Genomic DNA, 14,003 nt, shown 5'->3' on the forward strand with positions numbered 1-14,003 from the left:
TCATAGGTTGTCTGATAATAAATCCTCTGGTTTGGATCACATCACTGCAGAACATTTAAAACATGCTAGTTTAAGGCTAGCTCCTCTTTTAGCACTCTGTTTCACTGGGTTTATGATTCATGGCATATTACCAGACTCAATGCTGTGTATTTTACTGGTACCAGTTATGAAAGACAAAGCTGCAAAAGTGAGCTGTTTGGATAATTACAGGCCGATTGCACTAGCCAGTATTTTATCTAAGGTGTTAGAAAGAATCCTGTTTGATAGAGTTAGTGTGTTCATCTCTTCTCTGGATAATCAGTTTGGCTTTAAACCAAAGCACGGCACTGACATGTGCATATATGCACTCAAGGAAATAGTCAGGTTGTATAGGGCTAAAAATTCATCTGTCCTCATGTGTTTCATTGATGCCTCTAAGGCTTTTGATCGAGTGAACCACAGAAAACTTTTTGATAAATTGAAGACACGGGGAGTTCCTCAATACATCGTGAGGATTCTCTCTTACTGGTACGCTCATCAGAACATGCAGGTTAAATGGGGAAGCAGTATTTCTGCCCCCTTTGGTGTCAGCAATGGTGTCAGACAGGGTGGGATTTTGTCTCCAATTTTATTTAATTTATATGTCGATGATTTGTCCATACAGCTGAGAGCCTGTAACACTGGGTGTATATTAGGTGAAGCACTGATAAATCATCTTATGTATGCAGATGACCTGGTTGTTTTTAGTCCAAGCAGTGCTGGGTTACAGGATCTTCTTAATGTCTGTACTGAATATGGTGTGCAATATGACATTGAGTACAATGCTGCTAAAAGTGCTGTTTTGATATGTAGAACCAAGCAGGATAAACAGCTAAATTTCCCTTTGTTTAAACTGGCACAAAAAACTCTTGAAGTTCATAAAAAGGTGAAATACCTCGGTCACTTTATTACTGAGCAAATGAATGATGATGATGACATATACAGACAACGATGTAAGCTCTATGTGCAGGCAAATACTATTGCACGCAAATTCAGCTTTTGTTCACTTCCAGTTAAAGTGGCTTTGTTTAAAGCGTATTGCACACCGCTATATACTGCCCCCTTGTGGTCATCCTACAAACAATGTAGCATGCAGAAGCTGCATGTTGCATATAATGATGCGATGAGAATCCTTTGCAGGATACCTAGAAGTGGTAGTGCCAGTCAGATGTTTGTAGCTGTGGGTGTCTGGACTTTTAAAGCACTTTTAAGAAAATTAATGTTCAGTTTTAGAGAACGACTGGATGGTTCGAGTAACAGTATAATTTTAGCACTTACAGATCCGACAGTGAGTGGTTCCCGTTACTCATCCAGTCTCAGAAAGCACTGGTTAAAGTGTTTGTGTATTTATTGATTTATTTTAAGTAATTGTGTTTTATGTATATTATGGTTTTATATTTTTACAAATGCTTTATATACTTATTTATATACATATATATATTTAATGGTATACCTTGTGTTGTGTGTGTGGGGGGGGGGGGGGGGGGGGGGGGGAGTTGTGTGTGTGTGTTTCTTGTCTTGTTTTTATGGACATGTAGTCTGCCAATAAAGATTGAATTGAATTGAATTGAATTGAATTAAACCAAACAAACAAATGTTAGTTAGTAGTACTGACCCACTGTCCTAAAACCCCAGTTTATTAGCACTACTACTTCATTTCACTGCATTGTATTGGTCCTGTATGCTTCACGTGGAGCATCAGAGACGGTCATCTTCCCAAGACCATTTAGTCACTGGACTGACGTTAAAAGGCTCAGACAGGATTACAGATACTTAAAATGGACACCATAAAGAAAACATGCTTAGCTGATGCACAGAGGAATCATGACATGTTGCACGCTTTCTGTGGTAAACAAGTTAAACCTTGGTGCGCACGTGCAGTCATTTGCTTTGTCATTCAATAACATTATGCTGCTTTTATTTATGACATGGCCGGGCGGATCCAAAGTGGCCCTCTGGCCGGTGGTGGTCCCCGGACATTTCGCAAAAGACGTGGTTTAGAACTCTTTACCATGCTGCACCCTTGCATTAATCCTCCTCCGCGAACAATGTCAGGTTAATAACTGGTGACTGAAGGCTGCCACGTAGATACGACACCGTAAACTTGCAGTTTTAGCTAGCTTTTACAGTCACGTTAAATTGGCATGATACACTAAAATTTGACCTTTCACACGAGTAAATTTTAAATTTGAGAACAGATTAGTGGAAAACGTCAAAAACTAATAAAAAAGGCATTTGAAAGCATTTACCATATTCTTTAATAAACAATCATGGCTTAAGGCACTTTGCATCTTACATAACATTACACGTTATATCAAAACAGACAAGGAAGAAGAAAAACACTGATAACAACAATGATAAATATGATTTGAAAACATGTCAATTCTATTAAATTTTATTTATATAGCGTTGAATCACAACAACAGTCACTTCAAGGCGCTTTATATTGAACAGTAGATCCTACAATAATAGATACAGAGAAAAACCCAGCAATAATTTCACCCCCTATGAGCAGGCACTTTGGCGACAGTGGGAAGGAAAAACTCCCTTTTAACGGGAAGAAACCTCCGGCAGAAGCAGGCTCAGGGAGGGGCAGCCGGTCGCTGCAGATGGCAGAAGGCAAACAGGATAAAGACACACTGTGGAAGAGAGACAGAGATTAATAGCAGGTACGATTCAATGCAGAGAGGTCTATTAACACATAGTGAGTGAGAAAACTCAATGCATCATGGGAATCCCCGGCAGCCTACGTCTATTGCAGCATAACTAAGGGAGGATTCAGGATCACCTGATCCAGCCCTAACTATATGCTTTAGCAAAAAAGGAACGTTTTAAGCCTGATCTTAAAAGCAGAGATGTCACTGCAAAAGATGTTAACGGATCACAGTGGTCCCTTTTTTTTTAACAGCGCATTTCAAAAGTGGACAAGAGGGTCACTTACCTCCGCCTTCGGGTTGGGAAATGGGTCCTGACTGTTGTTAGTACTTGTGCGCCAAACAACAATTCGGAGTACCCAGCCTTCTTGTAACTGGGTGGGGTGCTGGAGAGCACCTCATCTGGTGACTGTTGTTCTACTGGAAGACTTCAATGTTCACATGGGCAACTACAGTGAAACTTGGATGGGCGTGATTGGAAGGAATGGCAGCGTTTTAATTTAACAGAGCTCACTATTTTAAAATGTAAAGATGTCGAGGAGGCTCTAGTTTTAAACACACTTTCCATGTGTTAATTCATAATACTTAGTCTACTTATTACTCTGTCGATATTCATTAGCCCGGCTAGCTCAGTCGGTAGAGCATGAGACTCTTAATCTCAGGGTCGTGGGTTCGAGCCCCACGTTGGGCGCAACATTTTTAATCCCATGTGTCATCACCTGAATTTCTTTTCTTCAGTGACCACATGATCTGCCTTCCATGTTTGAAAAAAAATTTTTTTTTAAAAAGCTATATACTACCCCTTGTAACTTTCAAAATTAGTAACTCCCTGATGTTTTCCATGTGGTCTCTGTGGCGCAATCGGTTAGCGCGTTCGGCTGTTAACCGAAAGGTTGGTGGTTCGAGCCCACCCAGGGACGACAAATTTTTTTTGTTGTTTTTTCTTTCTTTTTCTTCATGTCTTTGGGTTAATGCAACTTTACAAACCTTTGCAGTAATTTCTGGACCCCCACCCTTTCCCCCTTGTAAAACGTTATTCACAATATAGAAAATTACTCTAAAATTACAGAAATACTATATTTCTGCTTTTACTGTCCAGTGTGAGTTGCCAGTTTTAAATTTGAAAGGTAATTACAGAGAAACTGCAGTCTCCTGCCTTCCCTTTCTGCTGCTGCCCACCCCCCTCACTTGAGCGCTTGTGGAGTTCCTCCATTTTTATTTTCCCGTTTTTGCTTGTCTTGTCAAAAAAGCATCAAATAAAGGGAGCAGCCATCGTCCCTGAGTGGGTTCGAACCACCAACCTTTCATTTAGCAGCCGAACGCGAAAACCGATTGCGCCAGAGACAATATGTGGCGCTTCACTAGCTTTGCCACAGTATTGCTGTGTGTGCTCTCAACAAGGGGGGAAGGGAAACAATCAACACTGCACCATGTCGTCTCTGTGGCGCAATCGGTTAGCGCGTTCGGCTGTTAACCGAAAGGTTGGTGGTTCGAGCCCACCCAGGGACGTTTCCTATTATTCCAGCCTCACTGTAAAAGATTATAGATATTTGTAATGCAACGGGGGAGAGCTGGAATCAGAAACACTGAGACAAGGAAAGGTATTCTGCATGTAACGGCTTAAGATGTATTTTGAATTCAAACGTCTTGATGCATACTCAATCATTCAGGTAAATAAATCACAAAAGGTTGATGTTGTTCATCTGCATATAGCGTTTTCAGTGGGAGAAACAGATGAACAGAATCAACCTTTGGGATCCATATCTAAACCACGTGTGAAGCACAGCTTAAAGACATAGTAAGAATTTACTTTTACTGTACCACTACACGATTTGGTATTTCACAAACACATATTGAAATGTTTCTGTTTTAATAAATTCAAACTAATGGATTTATTTCTTTTAAATTAAGTAACACTTATGAACTACTTCTCCAAATATGGTAGGAGAAGAAAAAAGAAAATTTCACGCGCCCAACGTGGGGCTCGAACCCACGACCCTGAGATTAAGAGTCTCATGCTCTACCGACTGAGCTAGCCGGGCAACTGCCTGAGTTTCGGGGATTGGATCAAATGAAGTGTCTGGTTCCTAAGTATCAGCCTCTGAATCTTTCCCATACCTTCACATCCAGCGAAGACTGCTGTGATCTTTTGTGATGACAGCCCAGGTCCAGTTTACCAAAGGATAGGTGGACACCGGCTCATATTAAGTAAAGGGCAAACCTTCATAAAACGGACAGAGCAGTGGAGTAGCCAAGGAAATAGAAAAATGCAAAACTCAATTACTAAAATATAATTTATATCGCAAAAAAGATTTAAAAGTGGTTGGGTGTAGGTGTTCTGGTACCTCCTCTACATGAGGTATACCCAATTGCACGTTTGTGCAACATGATTGTTATAACATGGTTGGATAAAACATGGTTATAACATGCTTGGTTATAACATGGTATAACCAACATAACTGTCATAAGAGTTGCACTGCACGTTTGTGCAGCATTCTGCATTACCTGGCAATAACAGTGATATAGTCCCTGGGTGGGCTTGAACCACCAACCTTTCGGTTAACAGCTAAACACGCTAACCGATTGCGCCACAGAGACTGACAACGTGCAACCCACAGGTGTCGAGACTGGACGGGGGACTGGGGGAGGTGATTCCGGTCTTTTTTGGTTGTTAACAGCCGAACGCTCTAACCGATTGCGCCACAGAGACTGACAACCCGCAACCCACAGGTGTCGAGACTGGACAGGGGAGTGGGGGAGGGTGTTCCGGTCTTTTTGGTTGTGGGGTAAACGATTGTGCAACAGAGACTGAATAAAGCCAAGCAGGGGCGTCGAGAGAGGACCGGGTGGCTAGATGGAGGTGCTCTGGTACTTCCTCTCCATACCGCCTTGATTGTTTAAAATATGTGACTTGTAGGTCACACATACTTGGCAGCAAGTATGCAGTTGCGGACGAACAACAGCACCCCAAAGATGCATATCACCCTTGATAAAACAGTTGACTGCGTTCATCAAACGACCGTCCTGGTTATAACATGGTTGATTATAACATGGTATAACCAACATAATTGTCATTAGAGTTGCACTGCACGTTTGTGTAGCATTCTGCATTACCTGGCAATAACAGTGATATAGTCCCCTGTTGTGGCCATTTTTGTTGAATGTTTATAAAATGCAATTTGTATTCATTTTTGTTTTTTCTTTAAAGGTGTAAGAATATTCTGACCTGGTTTTGTTATGTAAATTTGTAATTAATTTTATTGGAGAAGCTTTTGGAAAGTGATTGGTTTATTAGGTTATGGACCCTCCCATTAATCAAGAGATTAAGAGCACCCTGGATGGGTGTGGTAAAGAGCTTTTGTTTTTTGTTTGCCAAATGTCAGATGGGAAGACGGGAGGGGTAGAAAAAGATTTTTTGACCACTTTTGAAATTGTTAAAGCAAATTAAGTTAACTTTCGTTTAATTTTAAGTTTTAAGAAGTTATTTGGCTGATTTCTGTTTGTATTTTTTCACGAAATAAACGGCATATGATTTTTAAACAATGGAGTCAGAAGTGCGTTCTAAAACAAACCTCCCGTTGCCACCCACGGCCTTTTCTTGGACTTTTTTGGTGTTTGGAAAGTAAAAGGCCGCGACATTTAAGTCAAAAAATCATTTTGACTGGCTTGGATGTCAACTTGGAAGATGGGAAAACTTGCAAGAATTGGACTTGGAAGATTGGATCTTCGCAGAATGGACTGAAAAAATGACGCAAAGTTCGTGAGTAAATGCGAAACTTTGTTTGGATCAACCGAGATGCTGAGCTGCAACTTGAAACATTTGTATTAAACAATTATCTTTTGGACCTTGTAAAACGAATTTTCTGGTTAAAATGGAGGAACAAGAAAGAGAGCTTTTTAATTTAATTAAAAAACGCAGAGCGAAGCTTGGCGTTCTGACAAGAAAACGAAATGACATTAATGCTCTCATTGATGCTGGAGAATCAAAAGCCTCCATAGATGAACACATGAGAACATTTAATGATTATTTGGGAGAGTTTATAAACTCTTACAGACTTCAGTTCAAAAATTGCTGAACGATGATGAAAAAGAAACAGATCACAGCGATTGGTATGAACCTAAGCTGATCAGTTTTAAAGACTTTCTGCATGAAATCGACACTTGGATAAATGCAGACCCTAATCCACAAAAGGATGAAGTTGTAGCCTCTAATGTTGAATCAAAGGTAGCATCTCATGACAGTGACATTGCGCCGCATGATAGTGTCTCACAAGTAGCGCAAGAAGCGAGCGACATGATTTCTGAACGAGTTGCTAAACCTGGCAGCAAGGGCTCTAGTAAAGCGCCCAGTAATGTTACTGCAGCCTTAAGTTTAAGGAGTAAAAGCTCGCGTGCGGCTTCAATTGCGCTGATGGAAGCTGAAGTGGAAAGAGCCGCTTTAAAAGCGGAGGTGGACACACTGCAAGAAAAACATGCGCTCGAACTGGAAGAAGTTCAATTAAAAGCAAGAAAAGAAGCATTGGCTCTAAGAACTAAGTTGGTTAAGGCTGATGCAAAAAGGCAAATTCTCACCTCTGCTCAGGATCGGCAGAGCCTTGCATCCAGGGCTGAGGTTGAATCAGAAGGCGGGATTACAGCGCCGTCTGGAACATCTACTGAGTTCATACCTGCTGCTACAGCTCGAAAGGCTCCAAGAACAAAGAAAGCCCCTTTAGTTCATTCTCCTTTGCCAATGCCCCTAGAGACACATGCACCTGCTAAGGTCAAACCAGAAGGGGAAAGCCCAAGGCCAATCTCTTCTCAGGTTGATGTTCACAGCAGTGCCCTATTAGAGATTATGACAAAGCAAAATGAAATTACTCAGATGCTTGTAAACCAACAGAGGTTGTCACTGCTTCCAGCTATAGACATTCCTGTTTTTGGTGGTGATCCTTTGCGTTTTAGATCCTTTCTTAAGGCTTTTGAACAAGGAATAGAGACTAAAACTGATAATATGCAGGATAGGCTTTATTATTTAGAACAGTTTACTACAGGACAGCCCAGAATTTTAGTGAGAAGTTGTATGCACATGAGTCCACAGACAGCTTATGTTGAGGCAAAAAGGCAGCTTGAGTGGAACTTTGGTAACAGAGCAAAGATAACGTCTGCATTTATAGACAAGGCTCTTAACTGGTCAATTTTAAAGTCTGATGATGCTTCAGCATTACGTGCTTACACATTCTTTCTAAGAAGCTGCTTCAACACAATGGATGAAGCTGGGTTTCTTGATGAGCTGGAAAATTCAACCAATATGAGGATTCTTGTTTCAAAGTTGCCTTTTAGACTTCGTGATAAATGGCGACTAATAATCGTTGATATAACAGAAAAGTGCGATCGCAGAGCAGGATTTAAAGATCTTCTTGATTTTCTTGAAAAGCAAACAAGAGCTGCATTAGATCCTGTTTTTGGAGCGAGTCAAAACACAAAAGAAAAGATGGCTTCAAAACCATCAAAGACACCGCTTAAAACTAAAAGCAGTAGCTTTGCTACTTCTGTTGCTGTAGTTTCAGAACAGAACAATGACAAACCGGAATGGATTCAGATAAGCCATGAAGATAAAGGGTTAGATCAAACTCGGTGCTTGTTTTGTGACCAAACTCATTTTTTGGACGTATGTGACTCATTCAAACTAAAAGCCAACAAAGAAAAGGTGACATTCCTTAAGAGTAAAGGTTTATGCTTTGGTTGCTTAAAGAGAGGCCACATGAGTAAAGCTTGTCCACATCGTTTGACGTGCCACACCTGTAACAAAAATCACCCTACTGTTCTTCACATAGACTCAAAAGAACGGCAGTGGCAAGCAGCTAAAGCTGAATGTAAAGAATCATCAGTCTCAAATGCTCTTGTTTCTTTGAACTTTGGTAGCCATACTGGGGCCGGGTCTAATGAATGTGCCTTGTCAGTTGTTCCAGTAAAAGTGAAGTTGGAAAATGGGACGAAGGTTGTGGAGACGTACGCCTTTCTTGATCCCGGCAGCTCTGCAACTTTTTGCACTGAGGCGTTGATGATGCAGTTAAATGCATCTGGAAAGAAAGTGGAAATCATGTTAAAGACTATGGGTCAGGAAAGGCCAGTAAGTAGCTATAAACTTTTTGGTATGGAAGTAGCTGCTTCGAAACAGAATGAGTATTTGAGGTTGCCTGTTGTGTACACTCAAAAGTTTATTCCTGTCACTAAAGAAAATATCCCTAAAGAAGAAAACTTAAGAAAATGGCCTTACTTAAAGGAGGTTGAGTTGACACCGATAAATGCTGGCATTGGGCTGCTTATTGGTGTAAATTCTCCCAAAGCGCTGAAACCTTGGAGAATCATTAACAGTGAGGGTAATGGACCCTATGCTGTGCTGACTCGTCTTGGTTGGGTTGTCAATGGGCCACTCAATCAGGGTAGTGAAAAGGATGAGCATGATGCTAGTTTTGTCAAGGTAAACCGCATTTCTATAAGTAGTTTAGAGGAAATGCTGGTTAAGCAGTATAATCAAGATTTTGTGGAGAACCAGTGTAATGAGCATGCAGAAATGTCTGTAGAAGATAAACAGCTCATGAACATAATGTCAGAGTCAGCTGTACTTAAGGATGGCCATTATTACTTGAAATTACCCTTTCGTAAACCTGAAGTAAGAATGCCAAACAACAAGCAGGTGGCTCAGCAGAGGGCGCAATATCTGCTAAAACGGTTTCAGAAGGATCAGTTATTCTTTGAAGAATACAAAGAATTCATGCACAATGTTAGTATGGAGGGACATTCAGAAATCATACCACAAGAACAGTTGAAGAATGAGGAAGGAAAGGTGTGGTATATACCTCATCATGGGGTCTACCACCCCCGCAAGAAAACACTGCGTGTTGTGTCTGATTGTGCTTCAACATTTTCTGGAACATCACTGAACAAAGAGCTATTACAAGGCCCAGATCTGACTAGCACTTTATTAGGTGTGCTGATTCGCTTTCGGCAGGGTCCAATAGCGCTTATGACAGACATTAAAGGGATGTTTCATCAGGTCAGAGTAGCTGAGGAACACGTAAACTTTTTACGTTTTCTCTGGTGGCCCGATGGTGACATCACAAAACAGCTGGTGGAACATAGAATGCTAGTCCACATTTTTGGTGCAGTATCCTCCCCCAGCTGTGCCACCTATGCACTACTAAAGACTGCTGATGACAACCAACATCTGTACCCAGAGGAGGTTATACATACAATCAGGCATAGTTTTTATGTAGATGACTGTCTTAAATCTACTCAGTCTGTTGAGCAGGCCATCTCACTTTATCAGCAGCTTACTGAAGTGTGTGCCAAGGGGGGATTTAAGCTCAATAAGTGGGTATGTAGTGATTGCTCTGTCCTCTGTCAGATCCCGGAGGAAAATAGAGCCACAGGTGTAAAGATGCTGGACCTTAGTCGGGATCAGCTACCCACAGAAAGAGCTCTCGGTGTGCAATGGGATATTGAACGTGATGTTTTCACATTCAGTATTGTGAACAAGAACAAACCACTTACAAGACGTGGTATTCTGTCCAATATCAGCTCCATTTACGACCCTTTGGGTTTCTTAGCTCCAGTCATTCTGCCTGCAAAACAAATTCTGCAACATCTATGTAAACTGAGGTTTGGCTGGGATGAGACAATACCAGCAGAAATGGCACAAACTTGGCAAAAATGGGTTGAGGATTTAGTTCTTCTTAACAAGTTTAGTATTAGTAGATGTGTCACACCCAAAGGATTTGGGGAGATAAAAAGTGCACAGCTGCATCACTTTTGTGATGCCAGTGAAAGTGGGTATGGTGCTGTATCATATCTTAGGCTATCTAATAGCAAGCAGGAAGTGTGTGTTTCCTTTATTATTGGTAAAGCAAGGGTGGCGCCGTTAAAACAAGTCACCATCCCACGTCTTGAGCTGGCTGCTGCAGTTTTAGCTGTGCGCTTGGACAAAATGCTATCAGTTGAACTCAATCTTAATCTGAGTGAGTCAGTCTTTTGGTCTGACAGCACAACTGTGCTACAGTACATTGCAAACACAACCACACGGTTCAAAACGTATGTAGCTAATAGAGTTTCCACCATTCATGCTTTGACAAAAGTTGAGCAGTGGAGGTACATCAGTTCAAAGCTGAATCCAGCTGATGCAGCCTCTCGAGGAATGACAGTTGGCTGTTTCCTGAAATCTTCCACCTGGATCAATGGTCCAGAATTTCTCAGTAAACCTGTTGTTCACTGGCCTGTAGGCATGAATTGTGTATCTGTCCATTTGGAAGCTGACCCAGAAGTAAAAGTGTTGTGTGCAGCTGTGCTGAAAGAAGATGTGTGTCCCACTACTAAGCTGCTGTTGTACTTCTCCAGCTGGACAAAATTAAAAAGGTGTGTGGCATGGATCCTAAAAGTAAAAGAAAGACTTAAACTGCAAACAAGGAAAAGACAGAAGTTGCTGGGCACGCACTGTGGAAGTCAAATATGTGTTAAGCAAGATGATAAATGGAACACTCTGCTCAAAACTGAGGATTTGTCCAAGGCTGAGGAAGCTATAGTGAGCTTTGTGCAAAGAAAACATTTTGCTGATGAAATGACTGCCCTAAACTCTGGCACTGTAAGAAAGTCAAGTCATCTGTGTAAGCTTGGTCCTGTAGTTGCTAATGGTGTCTTGAGAGTGGGTGGAAGACTGAGCAAAGCGGATTTACCTGAGGAAACAAAACATCCTGCAATTTTGCCAAAAGAAAGCCATGTTTCAAAGCTTATTCTTCAGCATATTCACGAAAAGATTGGTCACAGAGGAAGAAATCACATGCTTTCAACACTTCGCCGTCAGTACTGGATTCCTCATGCTAATTCAGCAGCTAGAAAAATAATCAGAGATTGCATAGTGTGTCAAAGACAACGGCAAAAGCCAGGTGAGCAGAAAATGTCTGATCTTCCTATTGACAGAATCTCAGCTGATCTTCCACCATTTACTTATGTTGGTGTTGATTATTTTGGACCAATAGAAGTAAAGAGAGGCAGGAGTCTTGTTAAGAGATATGGAGTTCTCTTCACATGCCTAACCTGTCGTGCAGTCCACCTTGAGGTGGCACATTCTCTTGATACAGGCTCCTGTATTAATGCCATCAGGAGATTCATCTGCCGCAGAGGACAGGTCAAAGAAATCCGGTCAGACAATGGAACCAACTTTGTCAGCTCGAATCGTGAGTTAAAACAAGCTATATTAGAGCTAAACCAAAGTAAAATCCAAAAAGGCTTAGCACAGGATGGCATAAAGTGGACCTTTAACCCGCCCTATGGGGCCCATCATGGTGGAGTATGGGAGCACTTGGTGCAAGAAATAAAGAGAATATTATACTCTATCACAAACCAGCAAGTACTAGATGATGAAACCTTGCATACAGTTTTTTGTGAAGTGGAGGCTATACTGAATGACCGCCCAATCACACCTTCTTCTGAAGATTCCAATGATGTCGAAGCTCTTACTCCAAATCACTTGCTCCAGTGAAAAGGCAAACCTGTGCTGCCACCAGGTTTATTTAAAAAAGACAATGGAAACAAGCCCAGTATATTGTGGATCTATTCTGGAAAAGGTGGGTGAAAGAATACCTTCCTATGTTGCAGGAACGACAGAAATGGAACAAGATTCGTAGGAACTTTTGCATTGGTGATGTTGTGCTTGTTGTTGATGGAGCTGCACCAAGAAATTCTTGGCCCATTGGCCGCATCACTGAAACCATGGCCGATGCACACGGAGTAGTTCGCCGTGTTAGAGTTAAGACACGAACAAATGAGCTGGAGAGACCAATCAACAAAATATGTCTCCTGGTGGAGGCCATCTAGAGGAAACAATGAATGTTTACCTCCAACTGAGCCAAGTTCTGGAACCTCTGGCTCTACATTTACACTGACACTCACTTTGCTCTACACTCCATTATGCAACATACACCTTTTTTGAATACACACAAAGCAAACACATGAACAACAGAGACTTGAAATCATAGAACATTGACCTTTCCTTTTGTTTGGTTTTTAAGAAGACTTATAAGGATGGACTACTGAAGAAAATTATTGGTATTGCATTTTGTGATGGCCACTTAGACAGATATAATTCATGTTACACAGGAATTAGGGGCCGAAATGTTGTGGCCATTTTTGTTGAATGTTTATAAAATGCAATTTGTATTCATTTTTGTTTTTTCTTTAAAGGTGTAAGAATATACTGACCTGGTTTTGTTATGTAAATTTGTAATTAATTTTATTGGAGAAGCTTTTGGAAAGTGATTGGTTTATTAGGTTATGGACCCTCCCATTAATCAAGAGATTAAGAGCACCCTGGATGGGTGTGGTAAAGAGCTTTTGTTTGCCAAATATCAGATGGGAAGACGGGAGGGTTAGAAAAAGATTTTTTGACCACTTTTGAAATTGTTAAAGCAAATTAAGTTAACTTTCGTTTAATTTTAAGTTTTAAGAAGTTATTTGGCTGATTTCTGTTTGTATTTTTTCACGAAATAAACGGCATATGATTTTTAAACAATGGAGTCAGAAGTGCGTTCTAAAACAAACCTCCCGTTGCCACCCACGGCCTTTACTTGGACTTTGTTGGTGTTTGGAAAGTAAAAGGCCGCGACATCCCCGAACCACCAACCTTTCGGTTAACAGCTAAACACGCTAACCGATTGCGCCACAGAGACTGACAACGTGCAACCCACGGGTGTCGAGACTGGACGGGGGACTGGGGGAGGGTGTTCCGGTCTTTTTGGTTGTGGGGTAAACGATTGTGCAACAGAGACTGAATAAAGCCAAGCAGGGGTGTCGAGAGAGGACCGGGTGGCTGGATGGAGGTGCTCTGGTACTTCCTCTCCATACCGCCTTGATTGTTTAAAATATGTGACTTGTAGGTCACACATACTTGGCAGCAAGTATGCAGTTGCGAACGAACAACAGCACCCCAAAGATGCATATCACCCTTGATAAAACAGTTGACTGCGTTCATCAAACGACCGTCCTGGTTATAACATGGTTATACCATGGTTGGTTAAAACATGGTTGATTATAACATGGTATAACCAACATAACTGTCATAAGAGTTGCACTGCACGTTTGTGCAGCACCTGGCAAACACAGTGATATCATCCCTGGGTGGGCTTGAACCACCAACCTTTCGGTTAACAGCCGAACACGCTAACCGATTGCGCCACAGAGACTGACAACGCGCAACCCACAGGTGTCGAGACTGGACGGGGGACTGGGGGAGGGTGTTCCGGTCTTTTTTGGTTGTTAACAGCCAAAAGCTCTAACCGATTGCGCCACAGAGACTGA

General features: G+C 41.5%; 4 non-coding genes across 4 annotated transcripts; 3 read left to right on the forward strand and 1 right to left on the reverse strand.

The window, feature by feature from the left end:
- Nucleotides 1–3,290: 3,290 nt before the first annotated feature.
- Nucleotides 3,291–3,363, forward strand: trnak-cuu (transfer RNA lysine (anticodon CUU)). The gene has a single exon. It is a non-coding gene; the product is annotated as a tRNA-Lys (tRNA).
- Nucleotides 3,364–3,518: 155 nt separating this feature from the next.
- Nucleotides 3,519–3,592, forward strand: trnan-guu (transfer RNA asparagine (anticodon GUU)). The gene has a single exon. It is a non-coding gene; the product is annotated as a tRNA-Asn (tRNA).
- A 515-nt stretch (nucleotides 3,593–4,107) lies between these two features.
- Nucleotides 4,108–4,181, forward strand: trnan-guu (transfer RNA asparagine (anticodon GUU)). Its single transcript has one exon. It is a non-coding gene; the product is annotated as a tRNA-Asn (tRNA).
- Nucleotides 4,182–4,641: 460 nt separating this feature from the next.
- Nucleotides 4,642–4,714, reverse strand: trnak-cuu (transfer RNA lysine (anticodon CUU)). The gene has a single exon. It is a non-coding gene; the product is annotated as a tRNA-Lys (tRNA).
- Between the last annotated feature and the right edge of the window lie 9,289 nt (nucleotides 4,715–14,003).

Source organism: Maylandia zebra, linkage group LG3, assembly GCF_041146795.1.
Source record: "Maylandia zebra isolate NMK-2024a linkage group LG3, Mzebra_GT3a, whole genome shotgun sequence".
NCBI classification, from domain to species: Eukaryota; Metazoa; Chordata; class Actinopteri; order Cichliformes; family Cichlidae; genus Maylandia; species Maylandia zebra.